General features: G+C 45.3%; 1 pseudogene; it reads left to right on the plus strand.

The window, feature by feature from the left end:
- Positions 1-4,013: 4,013 nt before the first annotated feature.
- Positions 4,014-6,942, plus strand: LOC134314404 (uncharacterized; annotated as a pseudogene).
- Positions 6,943-9,094: the final 2,152 nt, after the last annotated feature.

The following is a 9,094-nucleotide window of genomic DNA, read 5'->3' on the forward strand; positions in this document are numbered from 1 at the left end:
TCTGAATAAAAACAGCCCTCAAACATCACAAATTATCCACCATACTTACCAGGGGGGTGGAAATATTTACTCTTTAACTGTTATACTTTTACACTAATGGATTCGTCACCAAAAAAGCTTTATTTTATGTCTATTTTTGACCATAAAACCTAGTTCCACTTATCAAGTAGCGCTTTTCCACCAAAAGAACCCTGTTTTTTTTTAACCTTGGTGTTTTGTAGAGAACTGACCCGCGTTTCCACCAGTTTTTAAGAACCAAGCCTGCGTCATCAACGGTGGGTGTTACACAACGAAAGTAAAGAGTGGTAACATGATGGCGGAGCATTATATGCGAGCATTTGTGCTGTTGTTACAGATGTTTGTTTTTATGCAGAAAGCATCGATCAACTATTGGTGATAAGAAGACGTAGACTTGTTTGTCGCAGTTGTTGTTTTCTTTAGTTCATTAACATGAGAAGCGTTTTGCGCTTCGCTCTCACCGCGACTCTCGGCGCAAATAGCTGCTCTGTTCAGCTCAGCTTGAGTGATAAATCATCACTGAAGTTCCACGACACGAACATCCCTTTGTGTGAAATAAACATCAAATCCACTCTAAAAGCTCCCCGTGTGGTATTTATGCAGCTCGGGGTTCTGAATCCACTTCTCGGGAAAGTCAAAAAAAGCTTTACGTAAAAAAAGCGTAACGTGGCTTAATGTACTAAAAGTATGACATAGGAACACTAAATTCCTCTCCATTATTACTGGTTATAAGTGCTCTGTACTGCCCAAATTCATCGCTCGTTGTTGTAGTAATACAAGCCACGTTACGCTTTATTTTTCACGTTAAGCGTTTTTTATACTGTCCGAGTCACTTTTACCATGTCATATCACACAGTTCAAAATATCAGCGGCAAACTGTCTCAAAATTGAATTAGGTGAACTTTAAAAGATGAAGGTTTAGCACCAAAGCAGTTTGACACGCCCACAGATGACGTCACGGTTCGCGCTGAAAAACCAAGTATTCTGTGGTGCCGGATTAGATCGCTAGTTTGCTGTCTGGAACCTCTTTTTCTCAGTGGAAACATGCGGAACCGGTTCAAAATCAAGTTCGTGAACCAGAACGGAGCCGGATCCACGTCGGTGGAAAAGGGGTGAAGTTTTATTCGCATATAGTTTGATAAAAATGCTTTGATGATGGCAGCTAATTGTAGCTTTAGTGACTTCTTAAGAAAGTCTTTAGGTATTTTACTGGGAGTAAAATACACTCACACTCAGTTAAAGGAAAAGGTTTACCACTTTGTGGACAATTGCATTCACTGTGGTTTGCTGGAGTCTCAGAGCATTAGCAATAAATGTGTAATCCTTTCCAGACTGGTCAATGACATTGCATCTGTATTTAAATCTCTTTAAAATGGGGTATAATGTGCTGCTTTTTGAGACATTCTTGCCTGCTTTCTAGTCTTGCCAGACAGATTTTCTTTTTTGATGATGTTCAGATTCAACAGGTCTGGTGGTAATCATGTCTGGGTGTGGCTAGTGAAATTGAATCCAGTTGCCAGCTGAATTTGGACAATACTCCCATTGGTGTCTCTAGGAATGTTTAAGGTGTTGAAACTCTTGGTGCAAATAAATTGTCTCGTCTTTCAGCTTTTGAGCTCTTTTTTTTTTTTTCATTTTTCTCCCACTTTAGCGCATCCAATTTCTGCCCGTCAATCATCCTTTCACTAATGCTGGTCCCTGCTTCTGATTGGGGAGGACGAGGCTGCTCCACGCCCCCTCCGACACGTGCACAGCAGTCGAACATCTTATCACCTACACTTGACGAGTGCAGTGCAGTACTGCGCTGTGTGCGGAGAGCCACACCCTCTACCGCACTCCTTTCCCATCTCAGTGCAGGCGCCACCAACCAGCCAGCAGAGGTCGTAATCGCACTAGTCTGAGAGAGAGTCCCCATCAGGCTTAATCCCACCCCTTATCTGAACCAAATGCCAATTATTGTTTGTGTGGCCCCTCAGCCGGCAAGGCAGAGCCGAGATTTGAAACGATGTGTTCGAGATCTCAGCTCTGGTGAACAGCGTGTGTTTTACCGCTGTGCTACCTGAGTGGCCAGATAGCTCATTTTTGAGTTCCCAACAGTTTAATTCTGTTTTAACCCAACTTTGTCATATAGACTAGCAGTGGGTTGTAAGATCAGAAGGACATACATTAAAGTAAATGTACATTATCAGAATATCTAGGATGCCCTTGGTTGTGATTCATATGGTATATTTGCTGTATTACATTTCTTACTTAAACTATATGGCTAAAAATATGTAGATACCTGATCATGAGCTTATTGGACATCCCATTCCACAACCATGGACATTAATATGGAAGTTGCCCTTCCATTTCCAGCTCTAACAGCCTCCATGTTTCTGGAAAAGCTTTGCACAACATCTTGGAGTGGGTCCATGGTAGTCTGTGCCAATTTAGTCAACAAACACTTGTGAGTTCAGGCATAGATGTTGGAAGGAGAGGCTGGTATGTTCCAATTTGTGTGTGAAAGAAACTTGTTTATTTAGCATGGTTAACAAATATGACTTTCGTAAATGCAACTTAAAAATTAAAATAATAAACATTTACATACTGACAATTGAAAACCTATTACATAAACAACAGAATTTTGGGTGTGAGGAGTGGGTACTTAATACAAGGAAATCCCTTTTAATCTCTTATAATCCCTTTTAGCACTTCAGTGTGATCTGCCTTCTAAAACACACAGTGTCAATGATCACACTACACACCAAGATAGGTATTCTAGCTATAACTAATTTCCAGAGCATAAAGTCAGCATGTATGTATTTTAATGATTCCTTTCTTTCTCCATTCTTTTTCTGAAAGTTGACCTGGGGAAGCAACTGAAATTCCCAGGAACGGTTGCCACCACAACACTGCGGCCTGACATGCTACTTATCTCAGAGACCTCCAAGCAGATCGTTCTCCTGGAACTCACTGTACCCTGGGAGGACCGTATCAAGGAGGCCAACGAGAGGAAGAGGGCGAAATACACTGAATTAGTGGAGCAGTGTCGGAACAACGGGTGGCGAGCACGGTGTGAGCCTTTTGAGGTGGGATGCAGAGGGTTTGCTGGCCAGTCTCTCTGCAGGGCCTACAACATCTTGGGCATCACAGGGCCCAGTAAGCGAAGGGCCATTAAGGAGGTCACTGAGGCAGCAGAAGTTGCCTCAAGGTGGCTGTGGATAAGGAGAGGAGAGCCGTGGGTGGGGTAGCGCTACCTGGACGCAAGCTGGGGCCCGATCAACCCCAGCTGGGTCGCCTGGGTGAGAGTGTATGATGTTCGAAAGACCCGAAACACTCCATGACCCCAGGTAACATCACTGATGATGTGTCCAGGTTGCATCAAGTTCATTTATGTTACAAGCTTTTGACTGGAACAACCAGTGACGATCAGGAATAGACTGATTGACAACCGAGAATAGAGTGGTGGCAGCTGGAGAGACAGCGGACAGCCCGGAAAGACGGCAACGGGGCTGGGAGGGTTAGCAGCCCGACCTGCATCTTCTGAGAGGAAGAACCCATCTTCACAAGCTACAGATCAACCTATGGAGATATACCCCCAGCGATCCCTGAGAGGGGGGGAGGATGAGGATCCCACTCGGACAGACCAAAGGACACCGACTTACAGTGATGGAAATATGACGACGAGTGCACAATGCTTTTGTGGCAAAGTGTGCAAAAACCCACGGGGCCTGAAAATCCACCAGGCCAAGATGAGATGCGTAAGGACGGTGCCTGTAACACAGCGCGCAGGGAACATCCCTGGTGAGACGCAGGAGGAGCTAGGCCCGGAGCCAAACCACAGCACCCAGTACCTCCAAGTGACGCAAGCCCCGAACTCACGCAGAACATCAGAACACTGTCGGGTAAAATGGCCCCAAGCTAACAAGGAAAAGGAGTGGCTCCTGTTTGACGAAGACGCCGATGCCATCTTGGAAGCAACAGCCAAGGGTGACGCTGATCTACGCCTCCAGACAATGACCACTATCATTATCAGCCTAGCAGCTGAGAGATTTGGATGGGAGGAAAAGAGGGCAGGGAACCTCCCCTATACCATGAACAACAGGGCGAGCAAGATCCACCAGTTTAGGCAAGAGCTGAAGAGTCTGAGGAGGAGGCTCAAGGAGGCAGAAGAGGAGGAGAGGGGACCTCTAGCAGAGCTGCGCAATATCCTCTGTAAGAAGCTCATGACTCTGAGGAGAGCGGAGTGGCACAGGAGAAGAAGGAAAGAGAGGGCCAGGAGGCGGGCTGCCTTCATAGCGAATCCCTTTGGGTTCACGAAGCAACTGCTTGGGAAAAAGCGGAGTGGCCAGCTCACCTGTTCCAAAGCTGAGATCGACTTCCACCTCAGTGACACATTTGGTGACAGATCCAGGGAGAAAGACCTGGGCCACTGCCAGTACCTGACGGATCTACCTGCACCAACTCTGGACTTCGACGGAAAGGAGCCCAGCTGGAAGGATATCCAGGAGGTGGTCAAGAAGGCCAGAGCAAGCTCAGCCCCAGGACCAGGTGGGGTATCTTACAGGGTTTATAAGAACTGCCCAAAGCTACTCCACAGGCTCTGGAAGATCCTGAAGGTCATATGGAGGAGGGGAAAGGTTGCTCAGCAGTGGCGGTTTGCAGAAGGGGTGTGGATTCTAAAGGAGGAAGAGTCGAAGACCATCGATCAGTTCAGAATCATCTCGCTCCTCAGTGTTGAGGGAAAGATATTCTTCAGCATTGTTGCTAGGCGCCTAACCGACTACCTCCTGAGGAACTTGTACATTGACACCCCGGTCCAGAAAGGAGGGATCCCAAGGGTGCCGGGGTGTCTGGAGCACACAGGAGTGGTCACGCAGCTGATCAGGGAAGCCCGAGAGAATAAGGGGGATTTGGTGGTGCTGTGGTTGGACCTTGCAAACGCCTATGGGTCCATACCCCACAAACTGGTTGAGGAGACCCTGCGCCGGCACTACATCCCAGACAAGTTTAGAGACCTCATTCTGGACTACTACGATAGTTTCAGTCTGAGAGTGTCTGCCGGGCCTATAACATCAGACTGACACAGGCTTGAGAAGGGGATCATCACTGGATGTACTATTTCAGTGATCTTATTCGCACTCGCCATGAACATGCTGGTGAAGGCTGTAGAGGTCCAGTGTAGAGGTCCCCTCACCAGGTCCGGTGTCCGCCAGCCGCCCATTAGGGCCTTTATGGATGATCTGACGTCCCAGGGAGCAGGTGGATCCTGAAGGGATTGGAAGAGATGACCACCTGGGCTCGCATATACTTCAAGCCAGCAAAGTCCAGATCCCTGGTGTTGAAGAAAGGAAAGGTTACCAACGAGTTCCGCTTCACACTTGGCAATACCCAGATACCATCAATCACTGAGAAACCAGTAAAGAGCCTGGGGAAGGTGTTTGATCACAGCCTGAGAGACACGGCAGCCATTCGTGCAACCAACCTTGAGCTGGAAGCCTGGCTAGCCACAGTGGACAAGTCAGGCCTGCCTGGTAAGTTCAAGGCCTGGGTTTACCAACACGGCATCCTCCCACGAATTCTCTGGCCCCTTCTGATCTATGAGGTTCCAATCTCCACCATCGAGGGCTTTGAGAGGAGAGTCAGCAGGTTTCTACGGAAGTGGCTGGGGCTACCTCGGAGCCTGAGCAACATCGCCCTGTATGGACAGAACAACAAGCTGAAGCTCCCGATCAGCAGCCTGAATGAGGAGTTCAAGGTGAGCCGTGCCAGGGAGGTGCTGCAATACAGAGAGTCAGAGGACCCGAAGGTCTCCCAGGCTGGGATCGAGGTGAGGACAGGGCGGAGGTGAAGGGCAGCAGAGGCTGTGGATGTGGCTGAGGCAAGGATATGGCACAAGGCACTGGTGGGAGCAGTGACCCATGGAAGAGCTGGCCTCGGTAGCGGAACAACGTCCCGCTACGATAAGGCGCAGGGGAAGGACAGGAGAGTACTGGTGCAGCAAGAGGTGCGGGCAACAGTAGAGGAGGAGCGCACCAGCAGAATGGTTGGAATGCAGCAGCAGGGAGCCTGGACAAGATGGGAGAATGCAGTGGACCGCAAAGTCTCATGGGCGGAACTGTGGAGAGCAGAGCCCCATCGTATACGATTCTTGATCCAGGCTGTCTACGGTGTACTACCGAGCCCATCCAACCTGTTCAGCTGGGGATTGGTGGAGGCACCAGTCTGCAGCCTGTGCCTGAAGAGGGGGACCCAGGAACACATCCTCAGCTGCTGTCCGAAAGCCCTGGGCGAGGGGCGCTACCGCTAGCGCCATGACCAAGTCTTGAAGGCCATAGCAAACACCATCAGCTGTGGAATTGGCCACTGCAAGCGCCTCCGCCATGTAAAGAACACAATTTCTTTCGTCCGGGCTGGGGAGAAGCTATCATCAGCTGCTAGGGCCACCTCATCTGGCCTGCTAACAACAGCACAAGACTGGGAGTTGAAAGTTGACCTGGGGAAGCAACTGAAATTCCCAGGAACGGTTGCCACCACAACACTGCAGCCTGACATGCTACTTATCTCAGAGACCCCCAAGCAGATCGTTCTCCTGGAACTCACTGTACCCTGGGAGGACCGTATCAAGGAGGCCAACGAGAGGAAGAGGGCGAAATACACTGAATTAGTGGAGGAGTGTCGGAACAACGGGTGGCGAGCACGGTGTGAGCCTATTGAGGTGGGATGCAGAGGGTTTGCTGGCCAGTCTCTCTGCAGGGCCTACAACATCTTGGGCATCACAGGGCCCAGTAAGCGAAGGGCCATTAAGGAGGTCACTGAGGCAGCAGAAGTTGCCTCAAGGTGGCTGTGGATAAGGAGAGGAGAGCCGTGGGTGGGGTAGCGCTACCTGGACGCAAGCTGGGGCCCAATCAACCCCAGCTGGGTCGCCTGGGTGAGAGTGTATGATGTTCGAAAGACCCGAAACACTCCGTGACCCCAGGTAACATCACTGATGATGTGTCCAGGTTGCATCAAGTTGATGTATGTTACAAGTCTGTGACTGAAAAAGTACATGGGAAGTAAATCATTAAATATTTCTCTGTGTCCATAAATAGGGCTAGTTTAACTGGACCTATTAAAAGGTACATCAAACAGTGATCATGAAACAGATGTAATGTAGGTTTTCCATTAATTAAAAGCTGCTGAAACATCAGTGACACTGTGGCCCTAATTACATGGACACCGAAAAGTCAACAGCTTAGTTACTCAGTCTTAATAACTACCATGAGATGCCATAAAGTTAAATGGCACTACATGACTTTTCAACCATCAGATTAATAATCTAGGTTGTTGTTTGACTGCATATTTTCAGAAAACTCAAACATTTTATACACCTGAAAAAATCTTTCAATGTACAAAATATATCTAACACTATGGTACACAATATATCTAACACTATGGTACACAATATATCTAACATTATGGTACACAGTATACCTAACACTACGGTACACAATATATCTAACATTAATGGTACACAATATATCTAACATTATGGTACACAGTATACGTAACACTATGGTACACAATAAATCTAACACTATGGTACACAATATATCTAACATTATGGTACACAGTATACCTAACACTACGGTACACAATATATCTAACATTAACGGTACACAATATATCTAACATTATGGTACACAGTATACGTAACACTATGGTACACAATATATCTAACATTATGGTACACAGTATACCTAACACTACGGTACACAGTATATCTAACACTAACGGTACACAATATATCTAACATTATGGTACACAGTATACGTAACACTATGGTACACAATATATCTAACACTACCGTACACAATATATCTAACACTAACGGTACACAATATATCTAACATTATGGTACAAAGTATACGTAACACTATGGTACACAATATATCTAACACTATGGTACACAATATATCTAACACTATGGTACACAATATATCTAACATTATGGTACACAGATATATTGTGTACCATAGTGTTAGGTATACTGTGTACCATAGTGTTAGATATATTGTGTACCATAGTGTTACGTATACTGTGTACCATAATGTTACGTATACTGTGTACCATAATGTTAGATATGATGTGTACCGTTAGAGTTAGATATATTGTGTACCATAGTGTTAGGTATACTAACAATAACGGTACAAAATATATATAACATTATGGTACACAGTATACGTAACACTATGGTACACAATATATCTAACACTATGGTACACAATATATCTAACACTATGGTACACAATATATCTAACATTATGGTACACAGTATACCTAACACTATGGTACACAGTATACCTAACACTACGGTACACAATATATCTAACACTATGGTACACAATATATCTAACATTATGGTACAAAGTATACCTAACACTACGGTACACAATATATCTAACACTAACGGTACACAATATATCTAACATTATGGTACACAGTATACGTAACACTATGGTACACAATCTATCTAACACTACGGTACACAATATATCTAACACTAACGGTACACAATATATCTAACATTATGGTACAAAGTATACGTAACACTATGGTACATAATATATCTAACACTACGGTACACAATATATCTAACACTAACGGTACACAATATATCTAACACTATGGTACACAATATATCTAACAGTATGGTACACAATATATCTAACATTATTGTACACAGTATACCTAACACTACGGTACACAATATATCTAACACTAACGGTACACAATATATCTAACACTATGGTACACAATATATCTAACATTATGGTACACTGTATACCTAACACTACGGTACACAATATATCTAACACTAACGGTACACAATATATCTAACACTATGGTACACAATATATCTAACATTATGGTACACAGTATACCTAACACTACGGTACACAATATGTCTAACACTATATCTAACATTATGGTACACAGTATACCTAACACTACGGTACACAATATGTCTAACACTATATCTAACATTATGGTACACAGTATACTTAACACTATGGTACACAGTATACCTAACACTACGGTACACAATATATCT

The sequence above is a fragment of the Trichomycterus rosablanca genome, chromosome 5 (genome assembly GCF_030014385.1).
Source record: "Trichomycterus rosablanca isolate fTriRos1 chromosome 5, fTriRos1.hap1, whole genome shotgun sequence".
Classification (NCBI taxonomy): Eukaryota; Metazoa; Chordata; class Actinopteri; order Siluriformes; family Trichomycteridae; genus Trichomycterus; species Trichomycterus rosablanca.